At 46.7% G+C, this 15484-nt stretch overlaps 4 non-coding genes across 4 annotated transcripts; all 4 read right to left on the minus strand.

The window, feature by feature from the left end:
* Positions 1-3457: 3457 nt before the first annotated feature.
* trnag-ucc (transfer RNA glycine (anticodon UCC)) lies at positions 3458-3529 on the minus strand. Its single transcript has one exon. It is a non-coding gene; the product is annotated as a tRNA-Gly (tRNA).
* Positions 3530-6169: 2640 nt separating this feature from the next.
* Positions 6170-6241, minus strand: trnag-ucc (transfer RNA glycine (anticodon UCC)). Its single transcript has one exon. It is a non-coding gene; the product is annotated as a tRNA-Gly (tRNA).
* Positions 6242-9920: 3679 nt separating this feature from the next.
* trnag-ucc (transfer RNA glycine (anticodon UCC)) lies at positions 9921-9992 on the minus strand. Its single transcript has one exon. It is a non-coding gene; the product is annotated as a tRNA-Gly (tRNA).
* A 3628-nt stretch (positions 9993-13620) lies between these two features.
* Positions 13621-13692, minus strand: trnag-ucc (transfer RNA glycine (anticodon UCC)). The gene has a single exon. It is a non-coding gene; the product is annotated as a tRNA-Gly (tRNA).
* Between the last annotated feature and the right edge of the window lie 1792 nt (positions 13693-15484).

Below are 15484 nucleotides of genomic sequence, written 5' to 3' on the forward strand. Positions count from 1 at the left end.
TCACTTTTTAATACACACAAAGCAGCATTTCGGATTTCTCATCATCTGAAATCAATCAATAACAGAAATAGCACGAAAATCCCAGGGCAACCCTGGAACGATCACACAATTAAAACTTGTCAAGTTCTCAGAAAGGTTCACCGGACCGAAACGTGAACTCTGATTTCTCTTCATACAGCTTTACCACCGACTTCGGGTTTGGTTTCTGATTTACAGCGTAGACATAGTCATCGAGATAGAGATGTACAGCTCGGAAACAGACCCTTCGGTCCAACCTGCCCATGCCGACCAGATATCCCAACCCAATCTAGTCCCACCTGCCAGCACCCGGCCCATATCCTTCCAAACCCTTCCTATTCATATACCCATCCAAATGCCTGGAAAATGTTGCAATTGTACCAGCCTCCGCCACTTCCTCTGGCAGCTCATTCCACACACGTACCACCCTCTGGATGAAAGCGTTGACCCTTTGGTCGCTTTTATATCTTTCGCCTCTCACACAAAACCTATGCCCTCTAGTTCTGGACTCCCCGACCCCAGGGAAAAGACTTTGTCTATTTATCCTATCCATGCCCCACATAATTCTGCAGTTCTTTCAGTTTCTAAAACTTCTCAAGAGTTTTCTTAGAAAACAAAAACGGCAAAAACAGAGGAACCATTAGACTGAGGCCACGCTGCAGTAATTGTGGAGAGGAGGGAATTCCGGGTAACAGTTCGGGAAGCAGAACCCTCTCGAGGAATATGTATTAATTTGAAATTCGATCCCGTTGATAGATTTGCAGGTTTCTCTTTTACTTTGTAGAAGAGGGGGAGGTGTCAGTCAGCAGTAAGGGGTTTTCACAGGAGGGCATGATTTGGAGATGCCAGTGTTGGACTGGGGTATAGAAAGTTAAAAATCACACAACACCAGGTTATAGACCAACAGGTTTAATTGGAAGCACTAGCTTTCGGAGCGCTGCTCCTTCATCAGGTGGTTGTCCGAAATCTAGAGCTTCCAATTAAATCTGTTGGACTATAACCTGGTGTTGTGTGATGTTTAACTTCACAGCAAGGGGTAGTCATGGGCAGCTGTTTAGTGAAGGTCGCTTCCACTGATGTGGGAAGGCAGTGCACGCAAAACCCTCCCTGCCCTAGATAGGTAACCTGAACCAAGATGGGCTTTCCAAGGTCAGGGGGTGCAGAGTGCTGAGGCCGCTGTCATCATTTAGTTCCCATGGGTCCCCAGTCCTTGGGATGCCGTGGCGCCTTAATGATGAATGGGATTGTGTGGAACCGAGACAGGGTCGTGGCAGAACAGTGTCGAGAGTGTGTTGCTGGAAACGCACAGCAGGGAAATCGATGTTTCGGGCTCCAGCATCTACAGACCTCCCTGTCTCCGAGCAGAACAGTGTTATCCGCTCAGGTTTAAGCAGAACGTCCGCAGCTACTCCTGCGGGTCCAACGAAACACAAAGCGCTATCCGGGAAGGCAAACGTAGGGGGTGGGGTCAGCAAGCACAGCGTAGGGTGATCCCGGTTCGTGAGGGGAAAAAGAAAACGTAGTGCGGTGAAATTGACATAGGAAGTGAAATTGACAAAGGACGTGAAATTGACATTGTCAGAGCAAACCTGCGCAGGAAGGAGGGAGAGCGTCATGGAGGGGCGGTGGGCAAGATGGAAAGGACGGGGTCAAGGGAGGGCACAGACGGCAGTGTAAGGGCATGAGCAAGTGTTACCCTTCATGGTGTCGTGGGGGGATGAAGGTCGGGTCTGCAGGCAATGATAGTCTCCAGCTGAGAGTCGTGAGAACCCGGAATCAGTGTGTTTGGGGGGGGCGGGGGGGACTGTGTGTGTGTGTGTGTGTATATGTGTGTGTGTGTGTGTGTGTGTCTGCGTGTGTGGGTGCATGCGTGTGTGTGTGGCTGCATGTGTGTGTGTGTGGGTGCATGTGTGGGTGTGTGTGGCTGTGTGTGTGTGTGTCTGTGTGTGTGTGTATGCATGTACGGATATGCGGGTGTGTGAGAGTGTGTGTAGGTGCATGTGTGTGAGTGTACTGGGGTATCAATTTGTGAGAATGTGCGTGAGTGGCTGTGAATGTGGAAGTGTTTGAGTGAGTTTATGAGAGAGAGCTTGTGTTTGAGAGAGGGTATGCATGTGTGTGTGGTTCGGTAGGAGTGTGCTTTTGTGTGTGTGCGTGTACTTGTGTAGTGTCCGTGAAATAGTATACAGTGCAGTGTTGTCACGTGTCGTGTGACATGAACCAAAGTGCCCAGTTAAAGTCATCCCCATGGGTACCGAACTTGACTATCAGCCTCTGCTTGGCCACTTTGCATTGTTGGCTGTCCCATAGTCTGCCTTGCAGGATTGTCACCCAGGGGTCCGAGACCGAAAGGCACAGAGCGCTGAAGTGCTCTCCGACTGGGAGGCTAGAACCAGTCTGACTCAAGATTGGGACACAGACAGACTTTAACCTCACACCTTTAATGCATTGTCTGAGCTGAGATGGCATCTCTTGTTAGACAACCTGAAGTTATCTCGACAACGTAACTTTGAAAAGGTTCTGAGGTTCTTATATTAAAGAACGGAAACTAGTAAACCCATTATAAAAGATGAAAGGCTTAACCTAAATGTGTTTAATATATCATTTCAGCTGCATTAAACTGTAATCCTTTTGCTATAAATACTGCGTCTTATGGTCCTTCTTATCATCAGGTTGATCTACATCGGATACACTCCATCCATTCTTTATCCTTCAAAGAAAATCAGTCACCTTCATCAGACACTACCTTCCCTTAACAAATCCATGATGACTATATCGGATGATGACGTGGAGGAGCCTGTGGTGGACTGGGGAGGACAAAGTTCAAAATCACACAATACCAGGTTATCGTCCAAGTAGCTTTCGGAGCACTCCTAAAACTAGTGCTTCCAAGTAAAGCTGTTGGACTGTAATCTGGTGTTGTGTGATTTTTAACTTTATCCTGGATTAAACTTTCACTCACTCTGTGGTCACTTCTATCATCTCTCAGAGTTTTATCGAATCATTTTCTCATACTGGAAATATAAAAGCAGCTGGTGTACACTCCTCCTATTTCTGACCTGCACCTAAAACAATAACATTACCGATTCGATATGAGAAATAACGTTGTTTGGATATTTGTGAACTGTCCACCCACATTTCACTTGATATTAGGCTGTAGTTCACAAAAAACAAAATGAGAGTAATGTTGAAATGAGTGAAATCCGGAAACATTTCTTTCGAAATAAGATGGAAAACCAAGGAATTCTGCCATGACTCGTGTTTCTTTGAACCGTGCTCGACTTGACTCCTTAATCCTCCTGGGGACATTCTCAACTTCAAAGTTGTGTCTGCACTCCAGAGGTCTGGCAGACTCAATGTGATGTGCAGACGGAGGTGTTTCATTCCCACTGAATCGATCGGCTCTTTTGGTTGTGGAGTGGTGTTAAAATGCACTGCTTGCGATGGCCGGGAATCGAACCCGGGTCAACTGCTGGGAAGGCAGCTATGCTCACCACTATACCACCATCGCGACAGGCTGACGCGCTCTAGAAATCAGCTGATGTGCCATAATAGTTCTTGACTCGAAATTTCGTTGTTGTTTTGTTGGAAATTTTGCAGTGAAATATTAGAATTGAGAAGTCATCAAAGACCGAGTTTTACTGAGTGGATCGGTCTCCTGATGCCCCGCCTCACTTTTTAATACACACAAAGCAGCATTTCGGATTTCTCATCATCTGAAATCAATCAATAACAGAAATAGCACGAAAATCCCAGGGCAACCCTGGAACGATCACACAATTAAAACTTGTCAAGTTCTCAGAAAGGTTCACCGGACCGAAAAGTGAACTCTGATTTCTCTTCATACAGCTTTACCACCGACTTCGGGTTTGGTTTCTGATTTACAGCGTAGACATAGTCATCGAGATAGAGATGTACAGCTCGGAAACAGACCCTTCGGTCCAACCTGCCCATGCCGACCAGATATCCCAACCCAATCTAGTCCCACCTGCCAGCACCCGGCCCATATCCTTCCAAACCCTTCCTATTCATATACCCATCCAAATGCCTGGAAAATGTTGCAATTGTACCAGCCTCCGCCACTTCCTCTGGCAGCTCATTCCACACACGTACCAACCTCTGGATGAAAGCGTTGACCCTTTGGTCGCTTTTATATCTTTCGCCTCTCACACTAAATCTATGCCCTCTAGTTCTGGACTCCCCGACCCCAGGGAAAAGACTTTGTCTATTTATCCTATCCATGCCCCACATAATTCTGCAGGTCTTTCAGTTTCTAAAACTTCTCAAGAGTTTTCTTGGAAAACAAAAACGGCAAAAACAGAGGAACCATTAGACTGAGGCCAAGCTGCAGTAATTGTGGAGAGGAGGGAATTCCGGGTAACAGTTCGGGAAGCAGAACCCTCTCGAGGAATATGTATTAATTTGAAGTTCGATCCCGTTGATAGATTTACAGGTCACTCTTTTACTTTGTAGAAGAGGGGGAGGTGTAAGTCAGCAGTAAGGGGTTTTCACAGGAGGGCATGATTTGGAGATGCCAGTGTTGGACTGGGGTATAGAAAGTTAAAAATCACACAACACCAGGTTATAGACCAACAGGTTTAATTGGAAGCACTAGCTTTCGGAGCGCTGCTCCTTCATCAGGTGGTTGTCCGAAATCTGGAGCTTCCAATTAAATCTGTTGGACTATAACCTGGTGTTGTGTGATGTTTAACTTCACAGCAAGGGGTAGTCATGGGCAGCTGTTTAGTGAAGGTCGCTTCCACTGATGTGGGAAGGCAGTGCACGCAAAACCCTCCCTGCCCTAGATAGGTAACCTGAACCAAGATGGGCTTTCCAAGGTCAGGGGAGTGTGCTTTTGTGTGTGTGCGTGTACTTGTGAGTGTCCGTGAAATAGTATACAGTGCAGTGTTGTCACGTGTCGTGTGACATGAACCAAAGTGCCCAGTTAAAGTCATCCCCATGGGTACCGAACTTGACTATCAGCCTCTGCTTGGCCACTTTGCATTGTTGGCTGTCCCATAGTCTGCCTTGGAGGATTGTCACCCAGGGGTCCGAGACCGAAAGGCACAGAGCGCTGAAGTGCTCTCCGACTGGGAGGCTAGAACCAGTCTGACTCAAGATTGGGACACAGACAGACTTTAACCTCACACCTTTAATGCATTGTCTGAGCTGAGATGGCATCTCTTGTTAGACAACCTGAAGTTATCTCGACAACGTAACTTTGAAAAGGTTCTGAGGTTCTTATATTAAAGAACGGAAACTAGTAAACCCATTATAAAAGATGAAAGGCTTAACCTAAATGTGTTTAATATATCATTTCAGCTGCATTAAACTGTAATCCTTTTGCTATAAATACTGCGTCTTATGGTCCTTCTTATCATCAGGTTGATCTACATCGGATACACTCTATCCATTCTTTATCCTTCAAAGAAAATCAGTCACCTTCATCAGACACTACCTTCCCTTAACAAATCCATGATGACTATATCGGATGATGACGTGGAGGAGCCTATGGTGGACTGGGGAGGACAAAGTTCAAAATCACACAATACCAGGTTATCGTCCAAGTAGCTTTCGGAGCACTCCTAAAACTAGTGCTTCCAAGTAAAGCTGTTGGACTGTAATCTGGTGTTGTGTGATTTTTAACTTTATCCTGGATTAAACTTTCACTCACTCTGTGGTCACTTCTATCATCTCTCAGAGTTTTATCGAATCATTTTCTCATACTGGAAATATAAAAGCAGCTGGTGTCCACTCCTCCTATTTCTGACCTGCACCTAAAACAATAACATTACCGATTCGATATGAGAAATAACGTTGTTTGGATATTTGTGAACTGTCCACCCACATTTCACTTGATATTAGGCTGTAGTTCACAAAAAACAAAATGAGAGTAATGTTGAAATGAGTGAAATCCGGAAACATTTCTTTCGAAATAAGATGGAAAACCAAGGAATTCTGCCATGACTCGTGTTTCTTTGAACCGTGCTCGACTTGACTCCTTAATCCTCCTGGGGACATCCTCAACTTCAAAGTTGTGTCTGCACTCCAGAGGTCTGGCAGACTCAATGTGATGTGCAGACGGAGGTGTTTCATTCCCACTGAATCGATCGGCTCTTTTGGTTGTGGAGTGGTGTTAAAATGCACTGCTTGCGATGGCCGGGAATCGAAGCCAGATCAACTGCTTGGAAGGCAGCTATGCTCACCACTATACCACCATCGCTACCGGCTGACGCGCTCTAGAAATCAGCTGATGTGCCATAATAGTTCTTGACTCGAAATTTCGTTGTTGTTTTGTTGGAAATTTTGCAGTGAAATATTAGAATTGAGAAGTCATCAAAGACCGAGTTTTACTGAGTGGATCGGTCTCCTGATGCCCCGCCTCACTTTTTAATACACACAAAGCAGCATTTCGGATTTCTCATCATCTGAAATCAATCAATAACAGAAATAGCACGAAAATCCCAGGGCAACCCTGGAACGATCACACAATTAAAACTTGTCAAGTTCTCAGAAAGGTTCACCGGACCGAAACGTGAACTCTGATTTCTCTTCATACAGCTTTACCACCGACTTCGGGTTTGGTTTCTGATTTACAGCGTAGACATAGTCATCGAGATAGAGATGTACAGCTCGGAAACAGACCCTTCGGTCCAACCTGCCCATGCCGACCAGATATCCCAACCCAATCTAGTCCCACCTGCCAGCACCCGGCCCATATCCTTCCAAACCCTTCCTATTCATATACCCATCCAAATGCCTGGAAAATGTTGCAATTGTACCAGCCTCCGCCACTTCCTCTGGCAGCTCATTCCACACACGTACCACCCTCTGGATGAAAGCGTTGACCCTTTGGTCGCTTTTATATCTTTCGCCTCTCACACTAAACCTATGCCCTCTAGTTCTGGACTCCCCGACCCCAGGGAAAAGACTTTGTCTATTTATCCTATCCATGCCCCACATAATTCTGCAGTTCTTTCAGTTTCTAAAACTTCTCAAGAGTTTTCTTAGAAAACAAAAACGGCAAAAACAGAGGAACCATTAGACTGAAGCCACGCTGCAGTAATTGTGGAGAGGAGGGAATTCCGGGTAACAGTTCGGGAAGCAGAACCCTCTCGAGGAATATGTATTAATTTGAAGTTCGATCCCGTTGATAGATTTGCAGGTTTCTCTTTTACTTTGTAGAAGAGGGGGAGGTGTCAGTCAGCAGTAAGGGGTTTTCACAGGAGGACATGATTTGGAGATGCCAGTGTTGGACTGGGGTATAGAAAGTTAAAAATCACACAACACCAGGTTATAGACCAACAGGTTTAATTGGAAGCACTAGCTTTCGGAGCGCTGCTCCTTCATCAGGTGGTTGTCCGAAATCTAGAGCTTCCAATTAAATCTGTTGGACTATAACCTGGTGTTGTGTGATGTTTAACTTCACAGCAAGGGGTAGTCATGGGCAGCTGTTTAGTGAAGGTCGCTTCCACTGATGTGGGAAGGCAGTGCACGCAAAACCCTCCCTGCCCTAGATAGGTAACCTGAACCAAGATGGGCTTTCCAAGGTCAGGGGGTGCAGAGTGCTGAGGCCGCTGTCATCATTTAGTTCCCATGGGTCCCAAGTCCTTGGGATGCCGTGGCGCCTTAATGATGAATGGGATTGTGTGCAACCGAGACAGGGTCGTGGCAGAACAGTGTCGAGAGTGTGTTGCTGGAAACGCACAGCAGGGAAATCGATGTTTCGGGCTCCAGCATCTGCAGACCTCCCTGTCTCCGAGCAGAACAGTGTTATCCGCTCAGGTTTAAGCAGAACGTCCGCAGCGACTCCCGGGAGTCCAACGAAACACAAAGCGCTATCCGGGAGGGCAAACGTAGGGGGTGGGGTCAGCAAGCACAGCGAAGGGTGATCCCGGTTCGTGAGGGGAAAAATAAAACGTATTGCGGTGAAATTGACATAGGAAGTGAAATTGACAAAGGAGGTGAAATTGACATTGTCCGAGCAACCCTGCGCAGGAAGGAGGTAGAGCGTCATGGAGGGGCGGTGGGCAAGATGGAAAGGACGGGGTCAAGGGAGGGCACAGACGGCTGTGTAAGGGCGTGAACAAGTGTTACCCTTCATGGTGTCGTGGGGGGATGAAGGTCGGGTCTGCAGGCAATGATAGTCTCCAGCTGAGAGTCGTGAGAACCCGGAATCAGTGTGTGTGTGTGGGGGGGGACCGTGTGTGTGTGTGTATGTCTGTGTGTGTGTGTGTGTGTGTCTGCGTGTGTGGGTGCATGCGTGTGTGTGTGGCTGCATGTGTGTGTGTGGGTGCATGTGTGGGTGTGTGTCCTGTGTGTGTGTGTGTCTGCGTGTGTGGGTGCATGCATGTGTGTGTTTGTGGGTGCATGTGTGGGTGTGTGTGGCTGTGTGTGTGTGTGTGTCTGTGTGTGTGTGTGCATGTAGGGATATGCGGGTCTGTGAGAGTGTGTGTAGGTGCATGTGTGTGAGTGTACTGGGGTATCAATTTGTGAGAATGTGCGTGAGTGGCTGTGAATGTGGAAGTGTTTGAGTGAGTTTATGAGAGAGAGCTTGTGTTTGAGAGAGGGTATGCAATAGTGTGTGGGTCGGTAGGAGTGTGCTTTTGTGTGTGTGCGTGTACTTGTGAGTGTCCGTGAAATAGTATACAGTGCAGTGTTGTCACGTGTCGTGTGACATGAACCAAAGTGCCCTGTAAAAGTCATCCCCATGGGTACCGAACTTGACTATCAGCCTCTGCTTGGCCACTTTGCATTGTTGGCGGTCCCATAGTCTGCCTTGGAGGATTGTCACCCAGGGGTCCGAGACCGAAAGGCACAGAGCGCTGAAGTGCTCTCCGACTGGGAGGCTAGAACCAGTCTGACTCAAGATTGGGACACAGACAGACTTTAACCTCACACCTTTAATGCATTGTCTGAGCTGAGATGGCATCTCTTGTTAGACAACCTGAAGTTATCTCGACAACGTAACTTTGAAAAGGTTCTGAGGTTCTTATATTAATGAACGGAAACTAGTAAACCCATTATAAAAGATGAAAGGCTTAACCTAAATGTGTTTAATATATCATTTCAGCTGCATTAAACTGTAATCCTTTTGCTATAAATACTGCGTCTTATGGTCCTTCTTATCATCAGGTTGATCTACATCGGATACACTCTATCCATTCTTTATCCTTCAAAGAAAATCAGTCACCTTCATCAGACACTACCTTCCCTTAACAAATCCATGATGACTATATCGGATGATGACGTGGAGGAGCCTATGGTGGACTGGGGAGGACAAAGTTCAAAATCACACAATACCAGGTTATCGTCCAAGTAGCTTTCGGAGCACTCCTAAAACTAGTGCTTCCAAGTAAAGCTGTTGGACTGTAATCTGGTGTTGTGTGATTTTTAACTTTATCCTGGATTAAACTTTCACTCACTCTGTGGTCACTTCTATCATCTCTCAGAGTTTTATCGAATCATTTTCTCATACTGGAAATATAAAAGCAGCTGGTGTCCACTCCTCCTATTTCTGACCTGCACCTAAAACAATAACATTACCGATTCGATATGAGAAATAACGTTGTTTGGATATTTGTGAACTGTCCACCCACATTTCACTTGATATTAGGCTGTAGTTCACAAAAAACAAAATGAGAGTAATGTTGAAATGAGTGAAATCCGGAAACATTTCTTTCGAAATAAGATGGAAAACCAAGGAATTCTGCCATGACTCGTGTTTCTTTGAACCGTGCTCGACTTGACTCCTTAATCCTCCTGGGGACATCCTCAACTTCAAAGTTGTGTCTGCACTCCAGAGGTCTGGCAGACTCAATGTGATGTGCAGACGGAGGTGTTTCATTCCCACTGAATCGATCGGCTCTTTTGGTTGTGGAGTGGTGTTAAAATGCACTGCTTGCGATGGCCGGGAATCGAACCCGGGTCAACTGCTTGGAAGGCAGCTATGCTCACCACTATACCACCATCGCTACAGGTTGAAGCGCTCTAGAAATCAGCTGATGTGCCATAATAGTTCTTGACTCGAAATTTCGTTGTTGTTTTGTTGGAAATTTTGCAGTGAAATATTAGAATTGAGAAGTCATCAAAGACCGAGTTTTACTGAGTGGATCGGTCTCCTGATGCCCCGCCTCACTTTTTAATACACACAAAGCAGCATTTCGGATTTCTCATCATCTGAAATCAATCAATAACAGAAATAGCACGAAAATCCCAGGGCAACCCTGGAACGATCACACAATTAAAACTTGTCAAGTTCTCAGAAAGGTTCACCGGACCGAAACGTGAACTCTGATTTCTCTTCATACAGCTTTACCACCGACTTCGGGTTTGGTTTCTGATTTACAGCGTAGACATAGTCATCGAGATAGAGATGTACAGCTCGGAAACAGACCCTTCGGTCCAACCTGCCCATGCCGACCAGATATCCCAACCCAATCTAGTCCCACCTGCCAGCACCCGGCCCATATCCTTCCAAACCCTTCCTATTCATATACCCATCCAAATGCCTGGAAAATGTTGCAATTGTACCAGCCTCCGCCACTTCCTCTGGCAGCTCATTCCACACACGTACCACCCTCTGGATGAAAGCGTTGACCCTTTGGTCGCTTTTATATCTTTCGCCTCTCACACAAAACCTATGCCCTCTAGTTCTGGACTCCCCGACCCCAGGGAAAAGACTTTGTCTATTTATCCTATCCATGCCCCACATAATTCTGCAGTTCTTTCAGTTTCTAAAACTTCTCAAGAGTTTTCTTAGAAAACAAAAACGGCAAAAACAGAGGAACCATTAGACTGAGGCCACGCTGCAGTAATTGTGGAGAGGAGGGAATTCCGGGTAACAGTTCGGGAAGCAGAACCCTCTCGAGGAATATGTATTAATTTGAAGTTCGATCCCGTTGATAGATTTGCAGGTTTCTCTTTTACTTTGTAGAAGAGGGGGAGGTGTCAGTCAGCAGTAAGGGGTTTTCACAGGAGGGCATGATTTGGAGATGCCAGTGTTGGACTGGGGTATAGAAAGTTAAAAATCACACAACACCAGGTTATAGACCAACAGGTTTAATTGGAAGCACTAGCTTTCGGAGCGCTGCTCCTTCATCAGGTGGTTGTCCGAAATCTAGAGCTTCCAATTAAATCTGTTGGACTATAACCTGGTGTTGTGTGATGTTTAACTTCACAGCAAGGGGTAGTCATGGGCAGCTGTTTAGTGAAGGTCGCTTCCACTGATGTGGGAAGGCAGTGCACGCAAAACCCTCCCTGCCCTAGATAGGTAACCTGAACCAAGATGGGCTTTCCAAGGTCAGGGGGTGCAGAGTGCTGAGGCCGCTGTCATCATTTAGTTCCCATGGGTCCCAAGTCCTTGGGATGCCGTGGCGCCTTAATGATGAATGGGATTGTGTGCAACCGAGACAGGGTCGTGGCAGAACAGTGTCGAGAGTGTGTTGCTGGAAACGCACAGCAGGGAAATCGATGTTTCGGGCTCCAGCATCTACAGACCTCCCTGTCTCCGAGCAGAACAGTGTTATCCGCTCAGGTTTAAGCAGAACGTCCGCAGCTACTCCCGGGGGTCCAACGAAACACAAAGCGCTATCCGGGAAGGCAAACGTAGGGGGTGGGGTCAGCAAGCACAGCGTAGGGTGATCCCGGTTCGTGAGGGGAAAAAGAAAACGTAGTGCGGTGAAATTAACATAGGAAGTGAAATTGACAAAGGACGTGAAATTGACATTGTCAGAGCAAACCTGCGCAGGAAGGAGGGAGAGCGTCATGGAGGGGCGGTGGGCAAGATGGAAAGGACGGGGTCAAGGGAGGGCACAGACGGCAGTGTAAGGGCATGAGCAAGTGTTACCCTTCATGGTGTCGTGGGGGGATGAAGGTCGGGTCTGCAGGCAATGATAGTCTCCAGCTGAGAGTCGTGAGAACCCGGAATCAGTGTGTGTGGGGGGGGGGGCGGGGGGGACTGTGTGTGTGTGTGTGTGTATATGTGTGTGTGTGTGTGTGTGTGTGTGTGTGTCTGCGTGTGTGTGTGTCTGCGTGTGTGTGTGGCTGCATGTGTGTGTGTGTGGGTGCATGTGTGGGTGTGTGTGGCTGTGTGTGTGTGTGCCTGTGTGTGTGTGTATGCATGTAGGGATATGCGGGTGTGTGAGAGTGTGTGTAGGTGCATGTGTGTGAGTGTACTGGGGTATCAATTTGTGAGAATGTGCGTGAGTGGCTGTGAATGTGGAAGTGTTTGAGTGAGTTTATGAGAGAGAGCTTGTGTTTGAGAGAGGGTATGCATGTGTGTGTGGGTCGGTAGGAGTGTGCTTTTGTGTGTGTGCGTGTACTTGTGTAGTGTCCGTGAAATAGTATACAGTGCAGTGTTGTCACGTGTCGTGTGACATGAACCAAAGTGCCCAGTTAAAGTCATCCCCATGGGTACCGAACTTGACTATCAGCCTCTGCTTGGCCACTTTGCATTGTTGGCTGTCCCATAGTCTGCCTTGGAGGATTGTCACCCAGGGGTCCGAGACCGAAAGGCACAGAGCGCTGAAGTGCACTCCGACTGGAAGGCTAGAACCAGTCTGACTCAAGATTGGGACACAGACAGACTTTAACCTCACACCTTTAATGCATTGTCTGAGCTGAGATGGCATCTCTTGTTAGACAACCTGAAGTTATCTCGACAACGTAACTTTGAAAAGGTTCTGAGGTTCTTATATTAAAGAACGGAAACTAGTAAACCCATTATAAAAGATGAAAGGCTTAACCTAAATGTGTTTAATATATCATTTCAGCTGCATTAAACTGTAATCCTTTTGCTATAAATACTGCGTCTTATGGTCCTTCTTATCATCAGGTTGATCTACATCGGATACACTCCATCCATTCTTTATCCTTCAAAGAAAATCAGTCACCTTCATCAGACACTACCTTCCCTTAACAAATCCATGATGACTATATCGGATGATGACGTGGAGGAGCCTGTGGTGGACTGGGGAGGACAAAGTTCAAAATCACACAATACCAGGTTATCGTCCAAGTAGCTTTCGGAGCACTCCTAAAACTAGTGCTTCCAAGTAAAGCTGTTGGACTGTAATCTGGTGTTGTGTGATTTTTAACTTTATCCTGGATTAAACTTTCACTCACTGTGTGGTCACTTCTATCATCTCTCAGAGTTTTATCGAATCATTTTCTCATACTGGAAATATAAAAGCAGCTGGTGTCCACTCCTCCTATATCTGACCTGCACCTAAAACAATAACATTACCGATTCGATATGAGAAATAACGTTGTTTGGATATTTGTGAACTGTCCACCCACATTTCACTTGATATTAGGCTGTAGTTCACAAAAAACAAAATGAGAGTAATGTTGAAATGAGTGAAATCCGGAAACATTTCTTTCGAAATAAGATGGAAAACCAAGGAATTCTGCCATGACCCGTGTTTCTTTGAACCGTGCTCGACTTGACTCCTTAATCCTCCTGGGGACATCCTCAACTTCAAAGTTGTGTCTGCACTCCAGAGGTCTGGCAGACTCAATGTGATGTGCAGACGGAGGTGTTTCATTCCCACGGAATCGATCGGCTCTTTTGGTTGTGGAGTGGTGTTAAAATGCACTGCTTGCGATGGCCGGGAATCGAACCCGGGTCAACTGCTTGGAAGGCAGCTATGCTCACCACTATACCACCATCGCTACAGGCTGAAGCGCTCTTGAAATCAGCTGATGTGCCATAATAGTTCTTGACTCGAAATTTCGTTGTTGTTTTGTTGGAAATTTTGCAGTGAAATATTAGAATTGAGAAGTCATCAAAGACCGAGTTTTACTGAGTGGATCGGTCTCCTGATGCCCCGCCTCACTTTTTAATACACACAAAGCAGCATTTCGGATTTCTCATCATCTGAAATCAATCAATAACAGAAATAGCACGAAAATCCCAGGGCAACCCTGGAACGATCACACAATTAAAACTTGTCAAGTTCTCAGAAAGGTTCACCGGACCGAAACGTGAACTCTGATTTCTCTTCATACAGCTTTACCACCGACTTCGGGTTTGGTTTCTGATTTACAGCGTAGACATAGTCATCGAGATAGAGATGTACAGCTCGGAAACAGACCCTTCGGTCCAACCTGCCCATGCCGACCAGATATCCCAACCCAATCTAGTCCCACCGGCCAGCACCCGGCCCATATCCTTCCAAACCCTTCCTATTCATATACCCATCCAAATGCCTGGAAAATGTTGCAATTGTACCAGCCTCCGCCACTTCCTCTGGCAGCTCATTCCACACACGTACCACCCTCTGGATGAAAGCGTTGACCCTTTGGTCGCTTTTATATCTTTCGCCTCTCACACTAAACCTATGCCCTCTAGTTCTGGACTCCCCGACCCCAGGGAAAAGACTTTGTCTATTTATCCTATCCATGCCCCACATAATTCTGCAGTTCTTTCAGTTTCTAAAACTTCTCAAGAGTTTTCTTAGAAAACAAAAACGGCAAAAACAGAGGAACCATTAGACTGAGGCCACGCTGCAGTAATTGTGGAGAGGAGGGAATTCCGGGTAACAGTTCGGGAAGCAGAACCCTCTCGAGGAATATGTATTAATTTGAAGTTCGATCCCGTTGATAGATTTGCAGGTTTCTCTTTTACTTTGTAGAAGAGGGGGAGGTGTCAGTCAGCAGTAAGGGGTTTTCACAGGAGGGCATGATTTGGAGATGCCAGTGTTGGACTGGGGTATAGAAAGTTAAAAATCACACAACACCAGGTTATAGACCAACAGGTTTAATTGGAAGCACTAGCTTTCGGAGCGCTGCTCCTTCATCAGGTGGTTGTCCGAAATCTAGAGCTTCCAATTAAATCTGTTGGACTATAACCTGGTGTTGTGTGATGTTTAACTTCACAGCAAGGGGTAGTCATGGGCAGCTGTTTAGTGAAGGTCGCTTCCACTGATGTGGGAAGGCAGTGCACGCAAAACCCTCCCTGCCCTAGATAGGTAACCTGAACCAAGATGGGCTTTCCAAGGTCAGGGGGTGCAGAGTGCTGAGGCCGCTGTCATCATTTAGTTCCCATGGGTCCCAAGTCCTTGGGATGCCGTGGCGCCTTAATGATGAATGGAATTGTGTGCAACCGAGACAGGGTCGTGGCAGAACAGTGTCGAGAGTGTGTTGCTGGAAACGCACAGCAGGGAAATCGATGTTACGGGCTCCAGCATCTACAGACCTCCCTGTCTCCGAGCAGAACAGTGTTATCCGCTCAGGTTTTAGCAGAACGTCCGCAGCTACTCCTGCGGGTCCAACGAAACACAAAGCGCTATCCGGGAAGGCAAACGTAGGGGGTGGGGTCAGCAAGCACAGCGTAGGGTGATCCCGGTTCGTGAGGGGAAAAAGAAAACGTAGTGCGGTGAAATTGACACAGGAAGTGAAATTGACAAAGGACGTGAAATTGACATTGTCAGAGCAACCCTGCGCAGGAAGGAGGGAGAGCGTC

Source organism: Chiloscyllium punctatum, chromosome 15 (genome assembly GCF_047496795.1).
Source record: "Chiloscyllium punctatum isolate Juve2018m chromosome 15, sChiPun1.3, whole genome shotgun sequence".
Taxonomy (NCBI): Eukaryota; Metazoa; Chordata; class Chondrichthyes; order Orectolobiformes; family Hemiscylliidae; genus Chiloscyllium; species Chiloscyllium punctatum.